An 11,513-nucleotide genomic window follows, 5' to 3' on the forward strand; every position below is an offset into this window, starting at 1 on the left:
CGCGATCCCAGCAGACGCCACCATCTTAACCAATATGGGGCAAGATACAATTATGTTTTGTCAATTTTGCATTTGCACAAGCCTGGCTCTGTGGCTTCTCATTCTAACTCTAGTTCCTACCTACACATGCAATAGATATACTGATCAACAGTTAGGAAAGTGATGGCTGGTTAGAGATGACTGATAAATCCCTGGATTTTCTTACCATTACTCCCAAATTGATGGAATACTAATTCACAGTAAACATGCAGAACAATAATAGTTAAATATAAGGCATCAATGGATAAAGCTTGTACAAGAAGTTTACCAGTGGAAATCAGATGACTTGAAAAATCACATACATCAAAGTATACTTTTAATGTTTGATATTATTTCTTATCAAATTTCTACACTGCTCATCTCACCTAGGTGATTCTAAGCATTTTATAAACAACTTCATAAAATAATATAAAACATGCCTAAAAGCACAGTTAAAAAACAGAGTTAAATATAAGGTTAAAATTTATAAGTTAAAAGTAAAGAATCAAGAAATTAACAAAGCTAAAAAGTTATGGTTTTAGCAGAGCAAGAGCTGTCAAGCCACCAGCTATCCCTAGGGTTGCATAACACTCTAAGACAACCCTCCCACTGCCCCGCTAATGCCAAAAGGCCAGAGGACTACAACTTTGCCTTACTCTGGGGGTGAGATGTTCCAAAGGCTGGGGGCAACAGCAGAGAAGGCCCTTTTCTTAGGCCCTGGTTCTTTAACCAATGGAATCTGCAGTAAGCTTTCCCTGCATGAGCAGTGGGACAAATCAATCTAATTGGGACGAGATTGATCCCTAGGTAACCTGGTCCCATGCCACATTACTCACCCAACAAATGACATGTCTTAATGCTGGCTACTTTGAATAAAGGAAACAAAAATTCAAAATCTGGTTGTGGATACAAAATTGTTCCTGAGACTATACAGAGATAATGACACTATATTCACTATTTCAAAAGCTTATGGGTACATCTTTCTGAATCCCTACAAGAAACTTCACTATACAATTATTGAGCTGAACATAATTGTTGCTGGATCTCATAGCAAGGAGTCATTTATTTATTTATTTGCTTATTTATGTTTGCTATTTCTAAAATGCCGATCTCATGGTCATGGCCATATAGAACCTCAATGAGCCTACACAGCAGAATTGTTTCCTTGCTATAAGATAAGGAAGCAAGATAATAACTGACTTGTAACAGAATTGTAACAGAAGGGGCTAGTACAATTCATTGCATTGATTATAAGAAAAAAATGCATTGGTTCCCAAGGTTATGATGGAATACATTTCAATTTTCCCAAGCATAACAGTAGTTACAATTATTGAACAGTACAGGCTCACTAGAAACTAATTCAGTACTTCCAATGAAAGGAAACAGTGTGAAGCATTTGTTAAAGAAATAGAAGTCGGCATATTTTCTTTGGTTCAGATCAGGAATATTTTTCATAAAGACTACAAACCTTAAACTAAAGCAACTGGACCAAACAGAAATTGGCTAGCTCACTTGTTTAATATTCCTTTTATCTAATCCAAACTGTTTACTGTTTTCAATAAAATCATTATACAAAGATGAATACTGGTAATAAATAATTTTATTTATATTATTTATAAATACTAAATAATCCAAACAATATAATCAAGCCAGCAAGCCAATCCAGTGTTGTCAGCAAATCAGTCCAGATAAATACAGCAGAAATTAATGAATTTGCAAAAGTTCACCTACCTGTTCTATAACTACAATGATATTTAAATGTTGATCAAAATCTTCAGTTGACAAATAATGATTTTCAAAGTTACATTACAGTACTGTTAATCAGACTTTCATCTAAGAATGACATTGGGATAAAATGGAGATCAAGATAGGACAATATTCAATGTTCCTGTACTTTATATCTACCCTCAACTGAAGAGTGCTTATTTATTTGCCTTCTCTGGGAACTTGTGACTAAGAATCTTGGCCTGAAGGAAACTTGGCTGCCATTCAAACCAGAAACCAGCCAAAGGAAGGAAGGAAGGAAGGAAGGAAGGAAGGAAGGAAGGAAGGAAGGAAGGAAGGAAGGAAGGAAGGAAGGAAGGAAGGGGTTCCTTTTAATTGGAGACAGTAAATTTTTACATAAAATATGAAACCTAGTGCTGGACTTAATCTGCCATGCGGCTTTTCTATAGTTTCCCCTTGCAGAAAATCTGCTTTTCTAACCTATTTTCAGAATGCTTGAAAATTCATTTTAAGATTATCTTGGTGTATTTTGTAACTTGCTTTCTTATTGGATGTTACAAATGGTATTACTTCATGTGTTGTTGCTTTCTATGATACATCTCTCTATCAGTCTGCAGCATTCCTAGCTCCACAATCTGTAAATATAATGTGAATTCCCTCATTAAATTTTCCTTTTGGATTTCCCTGAAGTGTAGGAAGTCAGGAATACTGCTGATCTCTGTAAAAATCATTATGCAATGAAAGACAACAATTTTCACATGTTTCTTGAGCACCTTGTAACTAAGTTAATTCAAGAACATTACAGTAACCCAATGATAATTTGATCAAAATATTCTCCTTTGAAAAAAAGATCAAACACAAATTCTTTGCAATAAATTGAATGATAATAATTATAAAGAAATGCAGGAGCATTTCTATAAATTTATAGCTTCAGCTTTTTAAATAGAAGGCTATCCTAACTCTAGCTTCATAAGGAAATGTTTGAGGCTGGGTATTTTTTCATAAATAAATCCTATTATTCAGTTGAAATATTTCTGGTAAATTGAAACTGTGGATTCAGCTCTTACTTTCCATAGCAACGAAATAAAAATGCTCTATCACCTATGTTATGGTCCTTTAAATATTTAGATAGTACAATCACATCATACCTTAATGCTCTTTTCTCCAGGTTCAATTTACACAACTTCTTCAATTTTTCCTTAGTACACTTAGTCTTCTGAGAATATATTTCTCTATCGAGGTTCATGACTTGCAAAGGCAGATCACATGAACTGTTTTTTCCTTTGATCTCCATATAGTCAACTGACAGCGTGAATTGAATTTGATACAGAAATAACTATATGCTTCCAAAACCGCATATGTTCAACTGTGTATGTGATCACTCTTCTTGGAAGATATTTATTTATATATTTGCTAGTGTTATACTTTGCCTTTTCCTCCAAGAACTTATGCAGAACATTCTCTACTCCATTTTCCCATAACTGCAGGTCTGAGAAAAAAAATGATTGATCTAAAATTATTCAGAGAACCTCTGTATTTGGGAGTGGAGTTGATCCCGAGTTTCCAAATTCCTAACTCAATCCATTAATCATGACACTTCAGTGATACCTCACCTTCATGGATACGGTTACACATCTTTAGAGTTCCTTCACACTTCTAAATCCACAGTGCTCCTTTCTTTATATAGCATGACTATACAGAGAAAACTATTCCATCTTCTCCAACAGCTCCATCCCAGCAAATGTGAAATTGACTGACTCAGGACTCAGACTATGTTATCAGGAAACTATCAAACAAAAATGTCAGAGAGGCTAAAAAAAAAAGATTTCCAAAGCAAACGTCCACATGGATTTGAATTTTTAAGCGCCCATTCAAGATATAAGACAGGATTCAAAATATGACTGAAGGTTTGCATTGGGAGCACAGAGGACCAAACAGCCATGAGACTGGCTGATGGTCTCCTTTGGCTCCTTCCTTTGGCTTTCATCCTTGTCTCCTTGTATATAAAATTTTAATTTTTATATACTTGCTTATATTTTAACATTTTACTGTACACTACTCAGAGTCCTTCTCTGAGGAAAATGAGCAATTTAAAAATGTGAAAAATAAATACATAAATAAAAATACGCCTACAAAGAGCTTGGGCTAGGGGCATCCTTTAAAATGCAACTTATCCACATAAAATCTATAATAAAAAGATTAAAACAAAAATCCCTCACACTTTCTTGTTAATGTAGGTTCATCACCATCTGTTATTTTACAAATTATTCTTGTGAAAGTCAGTATATTATCTGAGGGTTAGACCAGTATACAGCATATCAGATTTTAAAAGGCAGATTTTTTTCCCAATTAAATTCTGTAACAAACACACCATGTTTTATTTTTGTTCAGTTTAAGTTTCTTCCCTGTTTTTTCCCCTTTAATTTTGAGGAAGTAAAATTGCTGGACATATACGGTAGGTTAACATCTATTGATTAAATTAATGAGCATAGCATTTTTGCTTAAAGTTTGTGAGTTTTTCTTCCTATCTACGTTTCAGGTACCGGTATTTAATTTCAAAGCAATGTGAGAGGACTGTTTACCAGATGTAGATTTGTTTTTCTAGGCATAAAAGATCTATCACCACTGAATAGAAATATATGCTAGGAACTAAATAATATTGTCAAGGAATGTTCCTTGTGTTTTAGTAATCTTACTAATTTCTCAGTACATGATCTGTTGTATTAAAGGTAATTTGGGTTATCTAACTCATCCTAATTCTACAGATAGAAGTTTCTTCTTTGTTTATAGAAGTGTAAACAGTGAGACTTTGTTGTTATCACTGTTTAACTTCTATAAATAAAGAAAAAATTATATTCTTTTCTCTTAGATTATTTGTCAGTTTATTTTAAGACATTAAGACAAGTGGCCCAAAGAGACATAGAACGATACATGCTTGGCATCACAAGACAAAATAGAAAGACCTGCACGTGGATTAGAGATCAAATGAAAGTATATATATTTTCAAAAGACTAAAAGAATTGAAATGGAAATGGGCTGGTCACATAGCAGGAAGAACTGATGGCAGGTGGACTAAGGCAGTCATAGAATGGATTCCACTTGATAAAAAATGTCCATAAGAGAGACCTAAAACAAGATGGAGCAATGACATCATCAAGTATTACAGGCTCAATTGGCAAAAGAAAGCTCAAGGCCATATTGGTTAGAAACATGCTAGAATGAAAGAACGAGTGAATTTTAAGACATATCTATATATAGAAGGAAAATCTTGTTTTAACTATCCTAATCAATGGTGTTATTGAAATGTTCTCTAGGGTTGTCTTTCCCTCTAACTTCCTTTTTAATTATCTAGCACAGTGGTTCTCAACCTTTTCTTCACCATGGACCCCCTTTAAATTCCGTTTGTGACCGTGGACCATGGCCACGGACCTCCAAGATTTAACTCAAGATATAAATCATAACATTTCTTCAAGCCTTTGCACTGCCTGTGATGAAATTTCAGCCCTTCCAGGGGTCCACAGACCACAAGTTGAGAACCATTGATCTAGAAAATTCTCTGTCTATATCTATTCTCGAATTCAGAAAACCAAAATTATCTCTCACTTTTCCTTCCTTCTCAAGTTAGCTTTTGGTTTCATGTCTTTTTGTATTTTCTGAAATCTGCCTATTCATTTATCATTTACCTTTCAATGTATGACTCTATTCTTTGTAAGATATTAAGCAAAAAGTTACATGCATTTGTAATTGGTGCAATAGTTTTAGTAATTTTCACTTACCACTACTATTTTCCTTCTTGGAGTATACGTATCTCTATAGTATATATATAAACACCCAATGGTATTTTCTAGTCTTCAAGCCATAGGTTTTCACATAACACAATTAGCACTGCATATTAAAATGGTTCAGTAGGTATTTTGTCTGCATTTTAAATGTTTGAACCATTTGTCTACTGCAATTTATTTCTCCCTGCGATGGAGTTGGTCACTGACCAAATTTTAGGTATATTTCTGTTATTCAATAATCATATTTATATTATTCATTTGAATCATATATTCACTTGAGTCACTTGAAATAGTGAAATGGGTGGCCTATAAATTTAATAAATAAATAAATATTTTAAAAGGGCTACTCTCAAGGTTGGTTCTAGCCATATGATGAATTTCTGAAGTGAGAAATCTGTGCATACCTCTGCATCTCCCACTCTGCTTGGTCATGCAAAATTTCATCTCCTTGGGGGCAAGCTGACCACACCTGTTTCTTAAATTGCCTAAGTAAATACAGGTGGTTTGCTTTTTGCTAAGAGTTGTTTATATACTTTACTAATGCTCCTCAGATGTAGCATCCTAATGTAATAGAAATTTGAGCAACCTCCATTACAGCTCTGGTTACACTGTAGCTTCTCCACCTAGTTTTATTCTCCGATATCACTATTAGAAGTCTTCATAATTAATTTCGTTCTACATTTTCCAGTGATTTTTCTGAGCTTCTTTTAAAATCTCACTTTTCTTTTCTTACAATATTTCTCCATTTGGTGTCATTCTTGATTATCTTTCCTTGTCTTTCTTGTTTGATATGAAAGTCTGTGCCCTGTTGTCACGCATTCTCATTGCTGAAGGCTTTCATCTTGATCTTTTCTTGGCCATTCTAATAGCTTTTTTTTAACACCACTTGGTAGTTTTCTTATTTGAAATCTTAGAAGTACATTTTCTGCTCCAGTTTTCACAATATCTTTTATCTTTTACTTCATGTCTTCAGTTCTCCTTTGAATAAATTTAGTGCATTAAACTGCACCTTATCCTGATCTTAGAGTCTTAGCTAAATCTTTTCAGGTGATAACATGCTAACATACTCTTTAATATTGTAATGTTAACCCATATATCTGAATCAGTAATTAATAGTCTCTTCCATAATTTACTTCTGGGAAAGTCCTGGCTGAACACATTTCACTGTTAATATGTAGTCTCATTAATATGTAGTCTGATAACATTCTGATGTTATCATTTAGATGTTCATAGCTAATGCCTATATTTATATTGCAGCTATTGTTTAAAAAACAATTGTCTTTACAGTACTTATATTTAACTTTATTATTGCATTTACCCAGCTCAAAGCTTTTGTGATTCCACATTTTTCCAGTTTTCCAACTGTAACTTTCCAGCAACCCAGTTAACCCAGTTAAATACTAGGTTCTTTCCTGATGTTTCATATGGCATCTGTCATTTGCCATAGAATTTCTCTGGGTCTTATTTCTTGTAATATATTAGATATCCAGTAATTCTGATAGATATCATCATATTTAAGTTATACATAAGAACATACTTAGCAAAAATTATTTATTTATATCATTGGCAGAAATCTTTTGAATTGTATAAATCTATCTAATGTAAGATAACAATTAATGGTCCATTAATTCCTAAGGTTTTTAAGTGAATACTGTATATTTGAATTATAGATTTGGAGCCAGTTATTAAAGGTACCTTGGACTGCAAGAAGAACCTGACCAAATAAAAGCAATAATTAGCAATCAAAATCTCACATATTTGGAGCCTGAGATATGAATTATATATTATATTTAATAGATTAAACTAATACTGGGACATTATTTCAACTAGAGTTTAAAGGAAAAGCCAGAAATTCACAGAGGATCATAATAAAACTCTGTGTTCCTTCTCCCTTAAATAATAAAAAGTAATTTTTACTTGACATATTTCCTATGGAAAACTATATATCTACAGTACTTGTTGCTTATTTACTTATACATAATCTAAAGCATAATAAAACAGATACCGGTAAATTGACACAGAGATAGAGGCCAGGAGTCTGAAACAAAATGAGCCCACATATGCATACAGGCACTAACATACATTACACCAGTGGTGGATTGTCCCCAGTTTGGACCGGTTTGCAAGAACCGGTAGTAAAACTGGCGGGATGCTCCGCCCACCGACCCGGACCTCATCAGGAAGTTTCTGCATGCAGTCCCATTGCGAACCAGTAGTAAAGGTAAGTAGAACTCACCCCTACATTACATTCCCAAAAATATTCAGCTCTCATCTGACATTCATCTAGGAACATGGTGGTATTAATCCATTATCCTAAAAAACAAGTGGTACTTGCCAAAAAAAGAGCATCTCTTACTTTTCTGTGTCTGGCAGCACTGCAACCTCTTGCTTGGGGCCAGGGCAGAGCTGAAGACGCTTCTTGGATGAGAAGTGAAACGTCTTCAAAAAAAAACCAGAAAATCCAATTGCCTCTTGAAAAAGCACCCTTGGGACAACCATGACCTGGATGACTGAGAATCTCCATAGGCAGAAACTATTAATTGTCCAGTAAATGAATACTGCTGGTAGATGGCATGTTCAGACACCAAGGTCTAACAGAAGCATCAGCTGAAAAGAACATACATTGTGCCTAACTGCTGCATCCTTCCACACCAGTTTTCAGCCTTCTCAGAGTTGCCCCTATAAATGAGTTAAAATGAAGCAGTTGCTTCTAGATGTGAGGGATCAAAGGATAACATTGCCACTGAACCCAATTTGGCAGTGTGTTCTAAGTAATAGAAGGCTTCCAAGATAATGTGTGAAATATTAAATAGCTCCCTATCAGTTTTGTTGTTGCCATCAGTGTCTTTAATGTTAGCGTACAAATAAAATTAGAACATAACTACTATATCAGATGGAAGGCAAGTATCACAGCATATTTTGGAAAATATCCTTTATAAAGAAGAACTACTGAAACAGTATATTTGTGTGTGCCTGTGTGTGTGTGCGTGAGAGAGAGAGAGAGAGAGAGAGAGAGAGAGAGAGAGAGAGAGAGAGAGAGAGAGAGAGGGAGAGAGAGAGAGAGAAAGAGAGAGAGAGGTGGCACTTGCAGAAGAGGAGCTTGTATGATGGATGTGAAACAGACGAGCAGGATAGGAGAAAGAGGCAGAAAGTAAAAATGTCCCAGGGTATACCAGTAAGGGTAAGAGAAGTGAAGTTTTGGTCTGTCCATTGCACGTAAGCAAAAAAACTGAACTTGGCTGGATTGTTCTATGTTGTTCTTCTGCTTAGCTTGACAACATGCCATGTTATTAATGATTGGAAATGAATTAGGGATAGGCAGGATTTATGTCTGGAGGCATAGCATGACATATAATTGAATACCCGAGAAATTACAAAACAGTTTCTTACTGAAAAGTTTTCAATGCTCCACGTTTATTGCACAATCACTTTAGCATATTTTAGTAGGCACTGTAAATATTTTACTGTGAATGTGATTTAGCCAGTTAAACACATTTAAGTTCAGTTGATTTTATATGAAATGTATACAGTCATTTTAGTTTTTATTAACTGGTAATTCTGTATTATACTGAACAAAACTAAATGTATGCTGGCCAAATCTTTTCACTTGAGAAGCATGCTATCTCACAAGAAGAGAAGTGACAGAATAGCGGTCAATACCCATCATGCTGAATGACTGATATTCTTTCCAGTTCAGTAATCTGAAAATAAAGGTATTGGAATAGCCTCATATAACCTCATATCATATTTGATTTCAATGCTATAAGAAGACCTTGGCATCTTCTCTAACTGATCACCAAAAGATATTGAACAGGTATAAAGGACTGAAACACTATTATGATAGAGCTACAAGTCATCTTCACTCAAATCATGGAAAGAGCAATGACCATTACGATGCAGTTTTATCTATTGCTAAAAATGGATAAAGAGTTGGATATCAGCTATTTGAGGCATTTATTTTCTTGAGTATGTTTTAATTGGTCAAGAAAGGATTCTTCCATCTTGATACCAATATGATTATTATCCCAATAAATATTTGATTTATGACCAATATTTGAGCTCAACATTGAGCTTGTACTTCAACATACCTGCCATCTACAACAAGGCCTCAACAGAGAAAGAGTGATGCAAAATGCATGACTTGCATGGTGTAATATTTCTGCTGATAGGGGTATCATGGCCAAAGTGTATATATTCCCTGGAGAAATCATCAATTTCTGCTGTATGAATGGAAAGGTCACAATAGGCAATTTACAACCTCTACCTAATGAATTCTTCCATTTATATAGCAATGATAAACCTGCTGTAAACGAGTTCAGAAAGAACATCAGACAATAAAACTGCCTTTTCCGAATTATATGGTGCCAAGAAGTCCTTTCAATGCTTCTCTGCTTAAGTAAGGAAATATTCTAAAATGATGACCCATTTGAGCAGAGGTTGTCAAGGAATTTCTTAGATAGTGATATTATAAGGTGACCAGACGTCCCGCTTTTGGCGGGACAGTCCCACTTTTGAGAAATTTGTCCCGCGTCCCGCGGCGTTTCAAAAAAGTCCCGATTTTTCTTGAGCCCCAGCTGATGGCTAGAAGAAAAAAAAACTGTTTAAACTCTTGCCCGGGGCTTCAAAGGGCCGCCCTACAGGCAATCAGTGTAAAGCAGTTTTTTTTCCCCCTAGCTAAGCTTCAGAAATGAAACCGAAACCAGGGTCTTTGGTGCAGTGTGACAAAATGAGGCAGAGAGAGATTTATTTTTATTTTTATTTTTCCTCCCCAAAAAAGGTAGGTGAAAAACTGCAAACAATGGGAAATTTAGGAGGAGAGTTCAAGATTTTAAAACACAAAGGAAAAAAAGCTCTATTTAACTAGGGAATTGTAATAATTGAGATACTATTAATTGTATATTGTGTTGAAAGCAGAAATGGTTAAGTTGTGGTTCGGAGGAATATATGGGAGAAATTATTTGGTTTATTATTATTGGTAAATATAATTAATTGATTTGTAAGAAATTGGATTGCATGGAAATAATTGGAATATTCATGTTCATATTGATTAATATACAAAAAAGATAGTTTTATAACTAATTGATTTATATTAAAATGTTGAATTTGTATTAAACAACTGTATTACATAATTACATAATTAAACAATGTGAGGATGGATATAAAAATAGATGACAATGGGAAGGGGTATAATATAGAATAGAAGGGAAAAATTGAATTTGATTAAGATTAGAGATGAGGATGAAGGGTAATATTGGTTTTTTTAAAAAATAGATGAGGAATAAATATGGCAAAAAGGAAATATAGAAATTGTAAATTTAATTGAAATGACTAAACGCTGTTTAAATTTGTGAACCAGCCAAATATTCTGTTCAAAGAAAATACATTGTATGTTTGTATGTGTGTTTCTAATTATTGCTATTTATTCATATTTGTTCTCTTTTATTCTTTAAAGTTTAACAATTCATTCTTTATCTTAATATCTTTATATTTGCTTGGGGTTGGCTTTCTTCCCTTTCATCTTTTTTATTGTACAGCAATCTTTCTCCTCAAACCTACCACCTCTCTCTTTTCTTTCCTTCTTACTTTCTCTTCCCCCCACCCTCTTTTTCTCCTCCCTACTTCCTCTTTCTTTCTCCTTCTCCTCCTCTCTTCCTCCCTCTCTTATCCTCACTCCTACTCTAATTTCCATTCCTTCATCCCTCTCTATTGCTGTAATCCTTTAATGCATATGGACTACTCAGAGGGCTGAAAAAGTTATTTTTGACTGGTCCTCACACTTTTGACCAGTCCTCGAACTTATGACTGTCCTCACATTTTACATTTTTGCCCTATCTTGTCATCATGGTGAAGAGAAGCAGTTGTGAAATGAGTGACATGGTTGTTAAGAATACTGCATGGGCATAAATGTGAGGATGGTCATAAGTGTGAGGACCAGTCAAAAGTGCGAGGACCTGTCAGAAATGACTTTTTTCAGCCCTCTGGTTAGTC

This window comes from Pantherophis guttatus, chromosome 6 (genome assembly GCF_059756535.1).
Source record: "Pantherophis guttatus breed Tessera chromosome 6, ASM5975653v1, whole genome shotgun sequence".
NCBI classification, from domain to species: Eukaryota; Metazoa; Chordata; class Lepidosauria; order Squamata; family Colubridae; genus Pantherophis; species Pantherophis guttatus.